Here is a 21190-nt window from a genome sequence, read left to right as displayed (position 1 = left end):
CTCGATCACTGGATGTCGCTCCAGTTAATATACCAACACTCTTATATTCACTTTTAAAAAAAATGTTACACGATAGCATAATACATTTATAAGTGAACCGGTGAATTCAAAGGTAGCATAAGAATAGGGGGTTGGTGAGTTTAACAGGAGCATGGGCAACAGAGTCCTGCAAAATTTACAGGGGTATAAAGTTGGTGCCCAGTGAGTTTAAAAACAGCGTGGAACTGGGAATAGACACAAAGCTGGAGTAACTCAGCAGGTCAGACAGCATCTCTGGAGAAAAGGAATAGGTGACGTTTTGGGTTGAGACGGTACCAGTTAGTTTAACGGGAACAAATGAATAGCACCCTGGTAATCTTAATAGGGCACGGAAAATAGGACCTAATAGTTTTGAAGGGAGACTTGCTGAGTTCGTAAAGAACATGGGAGATGTGACAATGGTGTTTTTTAAAGGGAACGGAGGCAATGGTGGAGGTTAAAGGAGGCTGCAAAAAGAGTTCCACTGAGTTTAAAAGGAGCCTGGGAAACAGGATCCTGGTAAGTTTATAAGGAGCGCAGGAAACAGGATGTGAGCAGCGAGTTTAAAGAGACAAGGGAAACAAAACTAGATGAGTGATTCACACCATGGGGATTGAAAAAATGGTTGGCAGATTATGTGAGTTTTGCTGTGTCGCATGTAAGATTAAAGCAATGCCTCGCCCCAATTTTTGTTATTCTACAAGGCTGGGTTAAAAGCCAATCAGTTTAGCTGCTTGCAATTTGTAATTTTCATCTGCCAAATCCTCACTATAAAAGGCTCAGGTTCTGGCATGAAATAAAACATAGAAATTAATATTCTTTCTGCAGTTCCATTTCACTGGCCACTTTACTTATATCGCCTGATCACTGATATTTTTCTAAAACTGATATTTTGAAGCAGACAAATTAACAAAACTATTGAGAGTGGATACAGGCTCTTTAATTAGCATTGGAGTGTATTGATAACAAGTAACAACATCTTTGACATCAGAAAGCATTTGCAGGTAACTTCCACAGACCTCGTCCTGCTCCCAGGCTGTGAATTCACTGAAAGCACAGTGGAAATCCTGTTTATACTTGCAAGCAGCCTGTCATCTGCTTGATGCGTTTATGCATCACAGTTTGGCCGCGGTCCCCAACGGCAGGCTGAAAAGATCAGGTCGTAAAAAGACTTAAGGGATAAAGTGATCTCAAATGCCACTGACAACGAAGCTATGGCGGCATTTGCTCAGAAGCCACTTGGTACCACGGAGCCGGATTTTGTTAGCACCTCTGTTGTGAAATACAGTCTGTATCCCACCGATTAAACTGGCCGATCTCCCAGTGTGATTCATACAGAGTATTTTAGCCAGCATAGGGGAGAGCAATGGTGCCGCATTGGTAGGGTACGGCAAACGAAACTGGGACTGGAGGAAAATATTGCAGCCGTTACAGTCCTGATCTTGCAGCGACAGTCCCGACTAAAATACCAACGTTTCATTGTTTAAGAACCATTAACATCCCTCAGAGCTTTACAGGTGTACATCAGACAACAATTCTTGCAAATATTATAAGACCAATAGGCTCATTCGGCTCATCGGGTCTATGCTATCTGATCATGGCTGATCTACTTTTCCCTTTCAAACCCATTCTGCTGCCTTTCCCCCCCAGAACCTTTGAAGCCCATCAAATGCTCCTCATATGTTAATGTGCAGGACAATAGCTCCTATGGTGTATTTTATTTCATCAATACAGATGGACAAACGGTGGAAATATTAGGTTACAAATATTCCTTATCTCAGTCTGCAAGGGGCCAATCAACAAACATTAGAGCCAAATCAATGTTCTAAAAATACTTAACCAAATGTCCGGACACAAAAAGGGAATTACAAACTGCAGAAGAAATAGCTGGCAAAAACATTCGTTCTTACACTTTGAGGTTCTAAAATTCTCGGTTTTGATCTGATTAGGATTGAATGAAATCCAGAGAAATGGTCTATTTAGGTCACCTCTACTCCCTTTGTGGAAGTTAATTTGTTTCCTGACAAAGCATAGTTGTTGACTTTGCAAGATATTAAGATTACCTCACCTGCGTTTCATGGGGAAGTTAAAGATTCCCATGGCATCATTGGATAAAAGTAATGTTGATATTGCTCCTGGTGTCTTGGCTTAAAACCATGCCATTGATTTTGCTTCTCCATTCAATGCATCACTGGTTCTGGAGTTAAAACTGAAGTGCTTCAGATAATCAGTGGAGCTAATTATTTAAACTGGTGACCATGCATGGAAAAGCTTTCTGATGAAAGAAAGCTTCATCTGAAACAGCTTGTCAAGTTTCTTGCTCCATATTTGCCGTCTGACTTGCTGAGCATTTCCAGCATATTCCATTTTAATTTTAATTTCCACGATTTCCACAGCCTTGTTGATGTCATTTCCTCTGTAACAACCTTCATTCCACATTAAATAATATCATATTAATAATTCATATATAATAATTCAAAGACTTATTGAAACTTTTTGTATTTTGGTTATATATTTTAATTTTAAACTCCAAATGTGCAGCAGAAAACAAAATTTAAAATAATTCTGCAGGCTAAATAATTTGCATGAGGTAATCGCAATTGGATCTTGCAGCTTCAGTGGGAGAAACATGGAAACCCTGAGGAAATAATGAAGGATTTCCTACCAAAATCATGAGGATTATTAACTATGAAGACCCCCTAAGAAATTAATGCAGTGGCTACCAATAATTGTTGCTCACAGTTCAATTGACAATGCAAATAATAATGTGAATGCTGTATTACTGTTAAGTTTCTGCAATTCAATTGTAACCCTCAATCCACTGTCCATAGTGTGCAAAACCCAATTCCATTATTGTTATCACAGTACCATCAAATGCAATTTACTGCTTGCTGTGAAATCAATTAACTCCTTACAGCAACCTATATAATCATAAACGCGGCTGGTGGTTAGAGGAAGAAAGGTGATTTGCTATGAGCATCACAAATAAATGGTTTCATTTGCTTGTTTCATAAGTTAATAACCCTAATATTATGAGAACAGTATTCCCTTATTTACAACATACCATGCCATAAGCAAACTGCAAGCAATGTCTTTAGTAAGTGAAATCTACAGTATATCATGAAACTATCTCCAATGAGCATTACTAGTTTGATGGCCTTTCAAATGCTGTGAAACAGTACTTCTGCTTAGCATGGCAAAGATCATAAGTGATAGGTGCAGAATTAGGCCATTCGGCTGATCAAGTCTACTCCACCATTCTATCATGGCTGAACCCCGTTCCTGCTTTTTCCCTGTATCCCTTGATTCCCTTAGCCCTAGGAGCTAAATCTAACTCTCTCTTGAAAACATCCAGTGAATTGGCCTCCACTGCCTTCTGTGGCAGAGAATTCCACAGATTCACAACTCTCTGGGTGAAGATGTTTTTCCTCATCTCAGTCCTAAATGGCTACCCCTTATTCTTAAACTGTGACCCCCTTGTTCTGGACTCCTCCAACATCAGGAACATTTTTCCTCCATCTAGCCTGTCCAACCTTTTTCAGAATTTTATGTTTCTATAAGATAGCCTCTCATCCTTCTAAATTACAGTGAATACCAGCCCAGTCGACCCATTCTTTTTTATCATATGCCAGTCCTGCCATCCTGGGAATTAACTTGGTGAACCTACACTGCACTCCCTCAGTAGCAAGAATGTCCTTCCTCAAATTAAGAGACCAAAATTGCAAACAATACTCCAGATGCGGTCTCACCAGGGCCTTGAACAACTGCAGTAAGACCTCTATGGGAGTCAAGATCGCCCCGTCAACGGAAGGTTAGAGGCCCCCCGACTGCGGGAGAACACAGAAGGGAAGAGATTGAACTTTTTTTTCGCCTTCCATCACAGTGAGGAATGTGGAGGAGTCACTGTGGTGGATGTTTATGTTAGAATGTACTTTGTGTGTTCTGTTGCTTTTTATTTGTATGACTGACTTTACAAATTAAATTCCTCGTATGTTGCAAAACATACTTGGCTAATACGGTATTATTGTATTGTATTGTATTAATAACTAATAAGGTGCTGCAATATCGGTTGCATTTAATCATTTTATATAGTGGCCTATAAAAACAGATGTGAACAATAAAGTATTACTTATGTTGACATTTGTGCCATGTGTCATCATTATTTGCTCCTAGTCTGATAACCAGCAATGGTTGGCCATTACAAAAATAGATCTCACATTACATAATGCAACCAGGCATTTTTTTTTTAAAGGTCCACAATAGTTGGGTAATAAATTGACAAAGGACAGGTGGATTAGCTTTCTAACATAAAAGAGTAAAGGACAGTGTGGTAACTTTACCAAATCATAATCAGAAGATAGACACAAAAAGCTGGAGTGGATCAGGCAGCATCTCTGGAGAAAAGGAGTAGGTAATGTTTTGGGTTGAGACCCTTTTTCAGGCTGAGAGTCAGGGGAAAGTCTCAGTCTGAAGGGATTTCCTTTCCCCTGATTCTCAGTCTGAAGAAAGATCTCAACCCGAAATGGCACCTATTCCTTTTCTCCAGAGATGCTGCCTACTCCAGTTTTTTGTGTCTATCTTTAGTTTAAAGCAGCATCTGCAGTTCCTTCCTACACAGTAACTACAGTGCCCTCCATTATGCTTGGGATAAAGACAATCATTTATTTATTTGCCTCTGTACTCCACAATTGGAGATTTCTAATAGAAATATCATTTGTGGTTAAAGAGCACATTGGCATTTCAAAGGCCATTTGTATACATTTTGGTTTCACCATGTAGAAATTACAGCTGTGTTTATCCATATTCCCCCCTCATTTCAGGACACCATAATGTTTGGGATACCTGGTTTCATAGGTGTTTGTAATTGCTCAGGTGCGTTTAAATGCCTCCTTAATGCAGGTATAAAAGAGCTCTCAGTGCCTCGTCTTTCCACCACCTTTGGAAACTTTTACTGCTGTTTAGCAACATGAGGACCACAGTTGTGCCAATGAAAGTCAAAAAAGCCATTATGAGACTGAGAAACAAGAATAATACTGTTAGAGACATCGGCCAAACCTTAGGCTTACCAAAATAAACTGTTTGGAACATCATTAAGAAGAAAGAGAGCTCTGGTGAGTTTACTAATCGCAATGGGACTGACAGGCCAAGGTAGATCTCTCCAACTGATGACAGAAGAATTCACTCTATAATAAAGAAAAATCCCCAAACACCTGTCCGACAGATCAGAAACACTCTTCAGGAGTCGGGTGTGGATTTGTCGATGACCACTGTCTGCAGAAGACGTCATGAACAGAAATCCGGAGGCTACATTGCAAGATGCAAACCACCGGTTAGCCATAAAAATAGGATGGCCAGGTTACAGTTTGCCAAGAAGTACTTAAAAGAGCAACCACAGTTCTGGAAAAAGGTTTTGTGGACAGATGAGATTAACTAATATCAGAGTGATGGCAAGAGCAAGAGAAGGAACTGCCCAAGATCCAAAGCATACGACCTCATCTGTGAAACACGGTGGTGGGGGTGGTATGGCCTGGGCATGGATGGCTGCTGAAGGTCTGGCTCACTTATCTTCATTGATGATACAACTGCTGATGGTAGTAGCATAATTAATTCTGAAGTGTATAGACACATCCTATCTGCTCAAGTTCAAACAAATGCCTCAAAACTCATTGGCCGGCGGTTCATTCTACAGAAGACAATGATCCCAAACATACTGCTAAAGCAACAAAGGAGTTTTTCAAATCTAAAAAATTGTAAATTCTTGAGTGACCAAGTCAATCACCTGATCTGAACCCAAATGAGCATGCCTTTTATATGCTGAAGAGAAAACTGAAGGGGCCTAGCCCCCCGAAAACAAGCATAAGCTAAAGATGCCTGTAATACAGGCCTGGTAGAACATCACCAGAGAAGACACCCAGCAACTGGTGATGTCCATGAATCGCAGACTTCTAGCAGTCATTGCATGCACAGGATATGCAACAAAATACTAAACATGACTACTTTCATTCACATGATGTTGCTGTCTCAAACATTATGGTGTCCTGAAATGGGGGGAATATGCATAAACACAGCTGTAATTTCTACATGGTAAAACTAAAATGTATAAAAATTGCCTTTATTAAAATCTGACAATGTGCACTTTAACCTCATTTGATTTTTTTTCTATGACGTCTGACGATGTGCACTGTTAAGTACTTCTTGGCAAACTGTAACCTGGCCATCCTATTTTTGCAGCTAACCAGTGGTTTTCATCTTGCAGTGTAGCCACTGTATTTTTGCTCATGAGGTCTTCTGCGGACAGTGGTCATTGACAAATCTACACCTGATTCCTGAAGAGTGTTTCTGATGTCGGACAGGTGTTTGGGTTTTTCCTTCATTATAGAGAGAATTCGTCACACCTGTGAAGCCACATGTCCCAAACATTATGGTGTCCTGAAATGGGGGGGAATATGCATAAACACAGCTGTAATTTCTACATGGTGAAACCAAAATGTATAAAAAATACCCTTAGTAAATTCCGACAGTGTGCACTTTAACCACCTGTGATTTTTTTTTCTATTTCAAATCTCAAATTGTGGCGTAGAGGCAAATAAATAAATGATGGGTCTTTATCCCAAACATTTTGGAGGGCACTGTAAGTGGGTTAGTTACACGGATCATTGCTGCATACTACAACTCTATGATTATAACATGTGTTAGCTAGAGCAGCAGCTGATGCACACCACAGTGCATGAAGTTGGTGCTTGATTAATGAATGGAAAAAAAATTATTTCATCTCTTGGAGGCTGGCACCCAGGCCACTCCCTTCCATTAGGCAAAACGTATAAAAGTGTGAAAACGCCCACCACCCGATCAGGGGCAGTTTCTTCCTATCTGTTATCAGGAAACTGAATCTTCCTACCAGATCCAGAGGGCAGTGCTAACTGCTATCTACCTCTTTGATGACCCTCGGACTATCCTTGATCAGACTTTGCTGGCTTTGCCTTGCACCAAATGCATGTATCTGTACGCTGTAAATGGATCGATTGTAATCATGCTTTGTCTTTCTGCTGACTGGTTAGCATGCAAAAAAAGCTTTTCACTGTACCTCGGTACATGTGACAATAAACTAAACTGAAAACTGAGAGATTGCTTTAAGAATCTGAAGCAATCAAAATGTATGTAACAAAGCTTTCACCTCGAATTTTAAAATAACTTGTTTAGGACATGTGACTCTAGTTCATTGCTTGCCTAATTTAAATTCTATTTGTAAATAAGCAGTTTTCTTGCACAGTTAGACTATGATGAATTAATTTATATTATTGAATTGGATAACAGGACTTAGCGTTACCCTAGCCAACTTTGCTGATGATACAAAGGCGGGTTCGTTAGCAAGTTGTCGGAAGGATGAGAGGATATCTCATTGAAACATATAAGATTGTTAAGGGCTTGGACACGCTATAGGCAGGAAACATGTTCCCGATGTTGGGGGAGTCCAGAACTAGGGGCCACAGTTTAAGTATAAGGATTAAGCCATTTAGAACGGCGACGAGGAAACACTTTTTCTCACAGAGTGGTGAGTCTGTCAAATTATCTGCCTCAGAGGGCGGTGGAGGCAGGTTCTCTAGATGCTTTCAAGAGAGAGCTAGATAGGGCTCTTAAAAATAACGGAGTCAGGGGATATGGGGAGAAGGCAGGAACGGGGTACTGATTGGGGATGATCAGCCATGATCACATTGAATGGCGGTGCTGGCTCGAAGGGCCAAATGGCCTACTCCTACACCTATTGTCTATTGTCTAATGACACACAAAACAAGCCAAATGGCCACTACAAATTGGAAAAAAAAGACAAATCAAGAAGTGAATTATTTAAATTAAGTAAACTACAAAATATTACAGTGCAAAGAAATCTAGGCGTCAAAGGTCATGAAAGGCAAATTATTTAGGAAGGCTAATGGAACATTGATCTTTATCACAGGGGATTTGAAATACAAAAGTAGGTAAGTTTTGGACATTTTCAGAGGGCACTGGTGAGACTACCCTGTGAGTCTTCCACATTAATGGCCGGGTGCTCTTGCTGTGGACTCTGTGCAAAGAAGGTTTTACTATGCTGACTCCTGGGATGAAGGGGTAGATGTACGAAGGGAGGTCAAGCATATATTCGTAATAATTTGGAAGAATGAGAGGTTATGTTGTTGAAAGATATAAGATTTTGAGCAGAATGACATGATAGATGCTGAGAGAACCCAGCAGGGGTATGTAGAACAAGCGGGTCTAGTTTCAAAATAAGGGTTCACCAATTTAAGACAAACAAGAAGAAAATTCTCCTTTCAGAGGGATGACGCTCTTTGAAATTCTCAACCCCACAGAACTTTGGAGACAGTTATTGAATTAATTCACAGAGAAATTGACAGTTCAACTAAAAGGGAGTCAAATGGCAAGTAGAGAGACAAGGAAGTGATGTTAAGACCAAGACTGGTTCAGTCATGATTTTACTGATGGCCAGGTATGCTTGGGATACCAAGTGACCAACCCCTGCCCTTTGTTTATTATTTTTAAGTAGCTGCTGCTGACGCCGACGTTGTCGGCCACGGTGTACTGCTCCTTGCTGTTTTGTATGTGTTTGTTCGTTTGTGTCGTCTGTGAAAACCCTACAAAGATTACTTTCACGAGAGAGGTACTCATAAACATCGGCCATACGGTACCTCCAAACATCGTTCCGGATTTCTCTCACGCGCTGGATTATTTGGTCATACTCGTCGGCGGGGCTGTGGCTGCGTTCAAGGTCTTGAGACGGAGGAGGACCCGTGGGAAGCGCTCTAGAGTACTCACCCAACTCCGGCGACGAGGATCACGCACACCACTCCCGAGCATATTCCTGGCAAACGTACGTTCTCTCAAGAACAAAGTGGACGAACTGCAACTCCTGCGCCGGACAAACAAGGACTTCTCTCGAACTGCTGCCCTGTGTTTCACCGAGACCTGGCTTTGTAAGTCGACCCCGGACAGCGCGCTGCAACTGGCTGGCTTCCAACTTCACAGAGCGGATCACGAAGCAGAGGCAGCGGGAAAATCAAGAGGCAGTGGAATATGCTTCTATACCAACCAGGATTGGTGCAGCGACATCATGGTATTGTCAAATTTCTGTTCTCCCAACCTAGAATCCCTCTTTATAAACTGCAAACCCTTCTACTCTCCGAGGGAATTTAACTCCTTTATTCTCACTGGAGTTTACATTCCCCCCCAAGCCTGCGTGCATGAGGCGCAAATGCAACTCGCTGACCAAGTAATGAGGGTAGAGAGTGACTTCCCGGACTCCATGGTCATTGTTTTGGGGGACTTTAACAAAGCTTATCTCAGCCGTGACCTTCCAATATACGGACTTCATGTTACCTGCCCCACCAGAGGGGAGAGAACACTCGATCACTGTTATACGGCAATCAAGAACGCATATCGCTCTGTTCCCAGGGTTGGTCTGGGTCTCTCTGATCATTGTCTAGTTCACCTTATTCCGACCTACAGGCAGAAACTAAAAGCTGCTAAGCCTGTGGTTAGAACAACGAAAAGGTGGACAAGCGAGGACATTGAGAACCTACAATCCTGCTTTGACTGCACGGATTGGAATGTGTTCAGGGAAGCAAGCACAAGCCTTGATGAGTATACGGACACTGTATCATCATATGTCAGCTTTTGCGAGGACAGTTGCATTCCATCCAAGACCCGGACATGGTTCAACAACAAGCCCTGGTTGACTGCAGAACTCAGACTGCTCTGACGGTCTAAAGAGGAGGCCTACAGGAGCGGGGATGCAGACCTCTACAGGCAGGCCAAGTACAAGCTGAGAAGAGGAATCAGAGCTGCCAAGGAAAGGTACTTTGAAAGGTTGAGGAGCAAGTTCTCAGCTAGTGACTCTTCTTCAGTTTGGAAGGGTTTGCAAGAAATTACCAGCTACAAGAGGAAAGCCCCCCGCTCTTTGGACAATCGTCAGCTGACCAACGACCTGAATGAGTTTTACTGCAGGTTTGAAAATCAGAAACGTAACCCAGGTACTCCCTCCCCGCCTCCCCAACAAACACAGCCAGACCCCAGTCTACAAAGAATGGACCCTGCACCCTCTCCTTCCCATTCACCACTTCACACCTACTTAAGGCAAGACTCCAGTATGAAAAGACTGGACCATTTGTCACCTCAACCTACACTGTACACCCACTCACAGCCTGACCGCATTCTGCAAAGACTGGGCCCTTCTACACCCACCCCCCTCCAATCACCACTTCACACACAATCACCCACACCCTCTGTGCTGCACAATATCACATCCAAAATCAACAATAAAAAAGAGGAGGTGGAGAGGCTTTTCAGAGGACAAAAATAGCCGGAAATCTCCAGGACCTGACAATGTTCCCCCCCCCTCTACTGTTAAGCTCGGTGCCAAACAGCTGGCACTGGTCTTTTTTAACCAGACATTTTTAACCAGAACCTGCAAACATTAGATTAGATTCAACTTTATTGTCAATACACATAGTACAAGTACAGGTACAACAAAATGCAGTTTTGCATCTAACCAGAGTGCAAAGTAGTAAAGTGCTGATTAAGACATTATATTCAAATGAGGATATATTGGTGTATGTACATAGTTGTTAAGGTGCAAAAGATTGACATGTGCTATATTCTGGTGAATAAGAGCGTAACTATAAATTATATAAACTATAAATAATATTGATGAGGAGGGGGTGGCTAGCGTCGGGCCTGTGAGTTCAGCAGGGTAATGGTGTTGGGGAAGAAGCTGTTCCTTAGGCTGCTGGTGCAAGACCTGAGGCTCCTGTACCGCCTCCCTGATGGGAGGAGGGCAAACAGTCCATGGTTGGGGTGTGAGGGGTCCTTAATGATTTTTCCCGCCCGTCTCAGACACCGTGTGCGGTGTCGGACAGCCATGGCAGGGAGCGGGGCACCGATGATGTGATGGGCGGTTTTCACCACCCGTTGTAGTGCCTTCCTGTCGGTGGTGGTGCAGCTGCTGTACCATACCGTGAAGCAGATGGTCAGGATACTTTCGATGGTACAGCGGTAGAAGTTGAACAGGATCTGAGGGGACAGGTGAGCTTTCTTAAACCTCCTCAGAAAGTAGAGGTGCTGCTGCACCTTTTTAATCAGTTCGGCGGTGTTGAGGGACCAGGACAGATTCTCAGAGATGTGTACCCCGAGGAATTTGAAGTTAGAGACGCGTTCCACCTCAGTCCCGTTTATGTGGATGGGGGTGTGTCTGCCTCCTCTGGTCTTCCGGTAGCCCACAATGATTTCCTTCATCTTCTGTGTGTTGAAGACACGTTGTTGTTGGTACACCAAGCTGCCAGGGGCTAGACCTCCTCCCTGTAGGCTGATTCGTTGTTGTCACTGATCAGTCCTACCACCGTGGTGTCGTCAGCGAATTTTATGATGGAGTTGGAACCATGCATTGGGACGTAGTCGTGGGTGAAAACATGTACTGTCTCTGCCTGCTTCAAAGTCTCCACTATTGTCCCTGTACCCAAAAAGGCAAGGATTACTTGTCTTAAAGACTACAGGCCTGTCGCACTGACCTCTGTAGTCATGAAGACCATTGAAAGGCTTGTGCTGGCCAAACTGAAAAATATCACAAACCCCCCCGCTAGACCCTCTGCAGTTTGCATATTGGGCCAATAGATCTATGGATGATGCAGTCAACCTGGGCCTGCACTTCATCCTATAGCACCTAGACCGCCAGGGGACCTATGCGAGGATCCTGTTAGTTGATTTTAGCTCTGCATTCAACACCATTGTGCCAGAACTACTACACTCCAAACTTTCCGAGTTGACTGTGCCTGAACCCCTCTGTCAGCAGCATGTGAGGCAAAGCACATCTCGGCAAATGCTCACATAGGAGCAAACTGCGACAGCAGACTGCACCTCCATGTGAGGCTGTCAAGGGAAAGCACATCTGCGGACACAACAAATGCTCAGCATAAGAGCACAGGAACGCAAGGCATGCAGGTGCCTCTCAACAACCTCCTCTGCTCTAAGACAGTGGAATTGACAACTTTAGGAGAGCTCCCCCTCCACTGACCCCACTCTGTCAACAGCTTATCAAATTTGCGGACGATCACAAGGACCTGAGTGGGGGGACGACTCCACAGTCAAAATGGGAAGGAAGCTGCCTACAGACAGGAACTGTCACAGCTGGCATCCTGGTGCCATCGCAACATCCTGGAGCTCAATGCTCTTAAGACAGTGGAATTGATTGTAGACTTTAGGAGAGCTCCCCCTCCCCTCACCCCACTCACCATCAACAACACCACAGTCACATCTGTGGAGTCATTGCCACAACAGACATAAAAACAGTTTTTATACACGAGTAGTTGCTCTACTTAACAGCAAAAAATCTGTAGCCTCCCTTTGATCTGTTATTTTGATGGTTCACATGCTTGATCAATGATGTTTCATCATTAATATTTTATTATTATTAATGTTTAGTGTTTTCTGAGTCATTCGTAACTGTCACTGTATGTCATGTTGTTACTTGTGGGTGGAGCACTAATGCAAATTCCTTGTATGTGAATACTTGGCCAATAAACTTACTTACTTTTTTAAACTTGCATTCAAGTTTGTAAAAATGTCTGCATGAAAAATCTAACCCTCCCCAAATTGATCAAATCATATCATACGTTTCTTATTGAATGCAGAACAGGTTTGAGGAGCTTCTGGTGTACTGTCTCAACCAGGCATGAGACAGGAAAAAAATGAAAAAAAAGAAGAGAGATGGCAATGCTCCTGGTGGGGGGGGGGGGGGGGGGGGGGGGGGGGGGGGGGGGGGGTAAAAGGGGGCAGTACCCCTTTATGTATAATTTTTGGATAATTGTACCTTGAAATTACACTGTTTTCGTGCCTGCTTACCCTTAATTTATACTGTAATTTCTTTTTAATTGTACCTTAAAATAGTAAGATTAAACGAGAACTTACCAGTTTGAAGTTTGATCTGTATTTTATGAGGAGTTACGATGAGGGATTACGTGAAGAACCCGCTCAGCACGCATGTGCGGCATACTTTAAGCAGCGGTGTGGAATCACAGATAGACACAGTTATTGAAGTAAACATAGTAAAGAAAAGGAGACATCAGTTTAACATTTTGACCCATATTAATGAGGGTGGGAGCAGAGGGCACGTAATCCCTCATCGTAACTCCTCATAAAATACAGATTAAACTTCAAACTGGTAAGTTCTTGTTTAATCTTACTATTTTACTTCGGAGTCACGTGAGTGACTACGTGAAGACTTCAAAGCTCTGTGATTTCAAACCGTGTAACAGGTATTATTTCACGCACTGCCGAAGTCCTTGAGGGAGGAAGTGTGTTATCGTAATCAACCAATGAATCTGTTTGTAGAAAAACACAATGGTATTTTTAAACAATAACAATAAAGAAATTAAATTGCTCCCCTGGGCTTAAATTAAATATTTGCAGTCTGTAAAATCTTTTCTGCAAATAAAAGAGGTTTTGCCAATGGCTTATTATAAAATTTCTGAACGGTCTTTCCCCCGACCATCCTGCTGTAGCCAGGATGTGGTCTATAGGCACGTCCATTATTTTAGCCGTCGACGTGTATGCGGCCCTGGTGGAATAAAATTTGTACATGTTAGTGTTTATCCCAGCAGCTTTTAGCACCTGCTTGAGCCATTTCGAAATGGTTTGGCTCGTCACCCGACCATAAGTAGGGAATTGAAGAATACAGATGAACAGAGGGATCTGGGAATAACCGTGCATTGTTCCTTGAAGGTGGAATCTCATATAGATAGGGTGGTAACAAAAGCTTTTGGTATGCTAGCCTTTATAAATCAGAGCATTGAGTATAGAAGCTGGGATGTAATGTTAAAATTGTACAAGGCATTGGTGAGACCAAATCTGGAGTGTGGTGTACAATTTTGGTCGCCCAATTATAGGAAGGATGTCAACAAAATAGAGAGAGTACAGAGGAGATTTACTAGAATGTTGCCTGGGTTTCAACAACTAAGTTACAGAGAAAGGTTGAATAAGTTAGGTCTTTATTCTCTGGAGCGCAGAAGGTTAAGGTGGGACTTGATAGAGGTCTTTAAAATGATGAGAGGGATAGACAGAGTTGATGTGGACAAGCTTTTCCCTTTGAGAATAGGGAAGATTCAAACAAGAGGACATGACTTCAGAATTAAGGGACAGAAGTTTAGGGGTAACATGAGGGGGAACTTCTTTACTCAGAGAGTGGTAGCGGTGTGGAATGAGCTTCCAGTGGAAGTGGTGGCGGCAGGTTCGTTGGTATCATTTAAAAATAAATTGGATAGGCATATGGATGAGAAGAGAATTGAGGGTTATGGTATGAGTGCAGGCAGGTGGGACTAAGGGAAAAAAGGTGTTCGGCACGGACTTGTAGGGCCGAGATGCCTGTTTCCGTGCTGTAATTGTTATATGGTTTTTTTATGACTGACCCACAAAGCTTTTCATCTCCCTTGAATATTTTGGTTGTGTCTATGTAGGATAGTAGGTGGGTCATGGCACATAACCGTGGTTCTGGCGGGCAAGCCCGGAATTCCACGACTGGATTAGGTGTTCCTGGTCTGCTCTGTTTGATCAGTCCCTGGATAACGACAGAGATCTGGTCTGGAGCTGTGAGCATGGTGTCCAGTCGCAATAGGTGTAGTGACTGGACCCTCTGTGCAGATACAAGTGCCATCAACATTAGTGTTTTGAGCATAGATTGTTCCAGGTTGAGGGATCTGGCTGGTGGCCATCCCCTGAGGTATGTCAGGACCACACTGACATCCCATATATGGGTGTACCTTGGTCTAGGGGGTTAGAGTTGTAAATACCCTTCATTAGTTTGACCACCAGCGGGTGGGACCCCATGGCCTGTTGTCCTGGAGCTGGTTTTAAATAGACAGGCAGGGCACTTCTAGCTGTGTTGATGGCTCTGTAGCTGAGTCCTTCATCGTGGTGAAGGTTCGCCAGGAATTCCAGTACGTTGGTAACTGTAGCGGTTGAGTAGGTGGTCCCTGTATCCAAGCAGTACTTCTCCCATTTTTTGATGCTGGACAAGTGCTGTTTTTTAGTGGATGTTCGGAGGGATGCTGACATGGTGTCGACGGTTTGTTCTGATAATCCCAGTCCCAGAAGTGGTTTGTGAATCTGCAACCCAGGAGTTTGATTTTTTCATGGCATGGGTGGCTTGTGCCCGACACTGGGTGTTAATAACTCTGGGTCACTGGGGAATACCATCAGAGTTTCAACAACCATGTCATGGAGTATTGGGAACCATGGCTGCGTAGGCCAGTCGGGTACTATCAAAATACCTGAAGCAGAGTCCATTTGTATTGTACGTAGTCCCCAACTGATGAGGCAGAAGGGAGGAAATGCATAAAAGAAGAATTTTCCCAATCCAGCGCGAACGTATCTACCGCTGCTGCTTCAGGGTCTGGTTCCCAAGCGACATACATAGGTACCTGGTGATTTAGCCTTGATGCAAATAAATCGATATCTGGCGTGCCATATTGCTTGATAACTTTTGCAAATTTTTGGGGGTTTAACATCCATTCGATGTTGTCATTAAATTTACGTGACCTGGTGTCTGCCACTGTATTTAGCTTACCTGGCAGGTAAGTTGCTGATAGCCAAATATGTCTTTCGACACACCATTACCAAATTGTGTTGACCAACTTGTCGCATGATACCGATTTTATGCCGCCCATATGGTTAATGTAGGCCACCACCGTAGTATTATCTATTTGTAACTGTACATGCAAGTGACGCATATTTGTGCATATGCTTTTAACCATACCGCGCATGCGTGCTGAGCGGGTTCTTTACGTAGTCACTCACGTGACTCAGAAGTAAAATAACACATTTTATTTGCTTATCACATAATTGAAACAGAAAATTTGCAATAATCCTACCTTAAAATGATACCAACTCTTTGCTTGTTTACACTTAAGTCATACTAAAAATATTTTATATTACACCAGGGCTCGAAATTAGTGGTTGCCCGGGTGCCAATGGCGACCAAAAGTGCCGCTGGGCAACCTAAATGCCATACCATTTTGCCCGGCTTGGCAAGCAACCGGGACACCTATCATTTAATTCTGAGCGGGCCTGCTCGCTATCACTCTCTCTGTGTCACTCTCCGTCTCCGCCCACCATCCATATCCGTGTCTGGGTCCGGATCTCCGGTCTCCGCTTCCTCCTCATTCGCTTGCTTGGCCCAGCACATCATCGGCCATGGTTGTGCGCATGTGCGGGGGGGGGCATACAGCGTCACACACATTAACCACCCCCCACACACACACACTAACTACCCCCCCCCGCAAACGCGCTAACCACCCCCTTGTCAATATATTAATATTATTAATTTGCTCCTTTTACCCCATAACTGCCCTATCTACTGACACATAGGGGGGGAGAGAGTTTCCCAGATGCAGTAATGGCCGCCAGGGCCGCCTTCTCATCTCGTGCCCCTCCATGTACGACCATCGGCCGGGGGATACGTAAAGGATTAAGAAGCATGCCGGTGACCTCTGGTGACTGGCTGTAACCTGCTGTGACCTCCCGATCTGCAGAACGCTCGTTCTTTCTGCGCATTTGTACGGGGGGCGGTTGGAGCGGGCGGGCGTGGGAGTCCAGCTGCGGGGGGCGTGGAGCAAGCATACTGTATTCACTCACGGCTTTCGGGACTCACTGTCTCAAGGGGAGGAGGGGTGCGGGGGAGGGGTGCGGGGAGGAAGGGTGTGGGGTGGAGGGGGAGAGAGAGGTGGGAGTGTGGGAGTGTGGGGGGGTGTGTGGGAGTGGGTGTGTGTGGACGCGGGAGGGGGGGTGGCGTCACTCAGCGCCTCCCAGCCGCACTCCCTCGCGGCTCCCGTCCGCACACACTCCACGGCTTCGGGGCTAAGCGGGTGCCGTAAGGGGCGTTGCAGTCCAGGTGATTGGCAGGCGAGAAGACCAATCAGCTGATTTCACAATTTTTTTAACTTTCATAACTTCACGATTTTTAAAACCTTCATAACTTTTGTAATACTCCACCGATCGGAACAAAACTTGGTGCGCTTGGAGCAGAGAAAGGTGAGTAAGGTGGCGAAAAAATCCTAGAAATATAGCGCAAATTTAAATACAACGCAGACCGGAAGTGGTCAAGATGAGAGTTTTAGTAATACAGGTGCACAACCTTTTATCCGGTGTTCCGGAAACCGAAAAACTCCGAAAACCGGCCATTTTTTCCAGGATGTCGTCTGCGCACCAAAGCTCGCGTTTGGCGCCAAACTTGACCCGAACCGACCCACGGTCAACCCAGGTCTGTACTACTGTAGCGGCTGCCTCCTCCCCGGAGACCGGGAGACGCTTAAACATCTGTAAATCATTGCTTAAATGTTAGTCAGTTAGTTTGGAGGGCTTTTATGTGAAGGGGGGGTGAAGGGGTAAACTTTAATTCTTAGTCCCCTACCTGGTCGGAGAGGCGGGGAGCGGTCAATGCCTTACCGGGTCGCCGTGCAGTAAGCTCCGCAGCGCTGTGGCCGGTGGGGCAGCGGGTGGCGCCGGTTGTAGCTCCGACCCCGGCAACTCTACCCCTGGCTGCGAGGCGCTCCAAATCCAGCGCGGCCCGCGGCCGGACGCCCCAGCTCCGCGAATGTCGGGAGTCGGCGGCGTCGCAGCGCTGGGATACCAGCGGGGAGCGGGCAATGCCTTACCGGGTCGCCGTGCGGCAAGCTCCGGAGCGTTGTGGCCGCCGACTCCCAACATTCGCGGAGCGTCGCTGGATTTGGAGCCGCGCAGCCAGGGGTAGAGTTGCCGGGGTCGGAGCTCCAACCGGCGCCGCCCGCGGCCGGACGGAGCCCCCAGCTCCGCGAGGTTGGGAGTCGCCGACCAGGTAGGGGACTAAGAATTAAAGTTTCCCCCTTCACCCCTACTCATACCACCACCATTTTTAAAATCCCTCCAAACTAACTGACTAAATTTATGCAATGATTCTCCGGGGAGGAAAAGCTGCTCCAGCTTTTCAAGCCGCCCGCGCTACCTACCTAATCTACGCTAAAAATCTTCCATTCGGAAAGCGAAAATGTCCGAAATCCGACAAGTGTCTGGTCCCAAAGCTTTCGGATAAAAGGTTGTGCACCTGTAGTACTTTGCGGATTTCCGCGCACTCAACCATCGGCGCAGCAGCTCAATGTCTCGCGTAATGCCATTCATAGCGGAGATTTAGACATTTAAATTTTTTTTGTAACCGTATTTCAAAATCTGCAGAGAAATCTCATGCCTGTTCAAGCACTGCTTCCATGTATGTGCAATTGTAGGCAGTGCATGAAGTTGGTCAATATTTTTGCCCCCAAAACTGAAGCAATTTACCATTAAAATAAGTTTTGTATCACCAAGAGAGATTAATTGAAGAATCTGAAGCAAACCAGTCGATGTTGTAAGGCTTTCACTGCTCAAGTTTTTGGAAAGATAAAGAAAGGCTTACTTGGGATTAGTGGTCCTAATTTTGTTTATTCTATTTCAAAATAAATCGGAGTTTTCTAACACAATGAAATTGTATCTGATTTATTTTCAGTGCAGTTCCACGCTCCCTTTCCCCAACCAGTGTAACAAACACTTGAATGGCAGCAACACTTCTTTTGAAATCTACTTGTGGATAACAGTTAAATCGGTATTGGTTTATTATTGTTATGTTTACCAAGATACACATGATACACAACGCACAAGTAATGCAAATAGATAAAAGAAACAGGCTGCCGAATAGTGTTATAGTGATGGAGCAAATGCTGATAAAAAACTTGCAAAGACTGCAAAAAGTTAGATTGGAAATTATTTTATAGCATACGGGAGGGAGGTCTGCTCAAAAGTCCGATAACAGTGGTGAAGAATTTGGTACTTTCAAGCTTTTGTATCTTTGTTCAGTGGGAGAAGGGAGCAGAAAGAATGGCTGGGATGTTGTGAGCGGTCCATGATTATGTTGGCTGCTTTCCTGAGGCAGCATGACGTATGAAGTATTGGTGGAGTCATGGAGTCGATGGGGGGGGGGGGGGGGGGGGTGTGGGAGGCGTGGCGGTTGGCTTGGAGGGGGAAACGGCTGGTTTGTATGATAAGACTGCCAAATCGCTCTCCTGGGTAAAACAGTTCAACAAGGACACACTGTTGGCGATATTCACATCAATAGACAATAGACAATAGGTGCAGGAGTAAGCCATTTGGCCCTTCGGGCCAGCACCGCCATTCAATGTGATCATGGCTGATCATCCCCAATCAGTACCCCGTTCCTGCCTTCTCCCCATATCCCGACTCCGCTATCTTTAAGAGCCCTATCCAGCTCTCTTTTGAAAGCATCCAGACAACCTGCCTCCACCGCCCTCTGAGGCAGAGAATTCCACAGACTCACCACTCTCTGCGAGAAAAAGTGTTTTCTCGTCTCCGATCAAGGAACATGAAGATCCTCACCATCTCCACGTCAGCACCATGTTACAGAGCATGTATTCCACCCTGCTTCCTGACAACAGTGACCAGCTCATTCCTTTTGCTGACATTGAGAGGTTGTTTTCACACCCTGCTACTAAGCTCACCATCACCTTCATGTACTGGCTCGTCATTATTTGAGATCTAACCCACCACGATGGGTGTCATCTGCAAACTTGTAAATGGGAGTATGAGCAGAGTTTGGCTGCACAGTGGTGAGGGCGTCGAGATATAGTAAGAGGTTGAAATTCCGCTGTTCTGGGACACTGATGTAGAGAATTATCATGGAGACTAGTTTGTTGACATTCCTTATGAAGCGTGATAAGCAGAGGACCTAACACCCTCGACCACTGCTACACCACCATCAAGAATGCCTATCGTTCTATCCCTCGCCCTCACTTCGGTAAGTCCGACCATACCGCGGTGCTGCTCCTTCCTGCCTAGACAACAATTGAAGAGCACACCCCCAGAAGTGAGGACAGCACAGAGCTGGTCGGGGGGGGGGGGCGGTGGGCAGAAGAACAACTCCAGGACTGTTTGGAGTCTGTAGACTGGGCAATGTTCAAGGACTCGGCAACGGACTTGAACGAATACACCACAGTTGTTACAGACTTCATAAAGAAATGTGTGGAGGACTGCATCCCTACAAAAACCTTCCGAAACCTTGGATGAACTTTGAGATCCGCACTCTTCTAAAGTCCAGACACAGGGCATTCATGTTCGATGATACAGTGGCCTACATGAAGACCAGATACGACCTTGGTAAGGCCATCAAAAAGGCCAAAAGAGACTTCTGCTCCAAACTGGAGGATGAGACAGATGTTCGGCAGCTGTGGCGGGGCCTGAATGCAATCACCTCCTGCAAGGCGAAACCAGGAGGCAGCTCGAATGTTGGTGAAACATCACTCCCTGACGAGCTCAATGCGTTTTACGCACGCTTTGACAGGGAGAATACTGATGTGCCTTCCCGATCCCCCATTCGCTGTGATGGCATTTCAGTCTCAGTCACAGAGGCCGACGTCAGGAAATTCTTCAGAGGGGTGAACCCCCGAAAAGCGCCTGGACCTGATGGTATACCCGGTCGTGTTCTAAAAATCTGTGCGGACCAACTGGCGGGAGTTTTTACGGACATTTTCAACCTGAGGTCTGAGGTCCCCACCTGCTTTAAAAGAGCATCAATTATACCAGTGCCCAAGAAGAGTAAGGTGACGTGCCTCAATGACTATCGAACAGTGGCACTAACGCCGGTGGTGATGAAGTGCTTTGAGAGGCTGATCATGGAGTAAATCAACTCCTACCTCGACAAAAACCTGGACCCACTGCAGTTCGCTTACCGCCACAACAGATCAACGGTGGATGTGATCTTGCTGGCCCTCCACTCCGCACTGGACCACTTGGACAACATAAACTCATATGTCAGGCTGTTATTCATCGATTACAGCTCGGCATTCAACACAATCATCCCCTCCAAACTGGTTACCAAACTCGCAGAACTGGGTCTCTGCGCATCCCTCTGCAACTGGATCCTCGACTTCCTCATCCACAGACCACAGTCTGTTCATATTGGTGGAAATGTGTCAGCCTCGATAACAATCAGCACGGGAGCACCTCAAGGCTGCGTGCTCAGCCCCCTGCTGTACTCACTATATACCCATGACTGCGTAGCCAACCACAGTGCGAACTCCATCATCAAGTTCGCTGATGACACCACTATTGTGGGGCG

Source organism: Leucoraja erinacea, chromosome 1 (genome assembly GCF_028641065.1).
Source record: "Leucoraja erinacea ecotype New England chromosome 1, Leri_hhj_1, whole genome shotgun sequence".
NCBI lineage: Eukaryota > Metazoa > Chordata > Chondrichthyes > Rajiformes > Rajidae > Leucoraja > Leucoraja erinaceus.
This window is presented reverse-complemented; position numbering follows the sequence as displayed.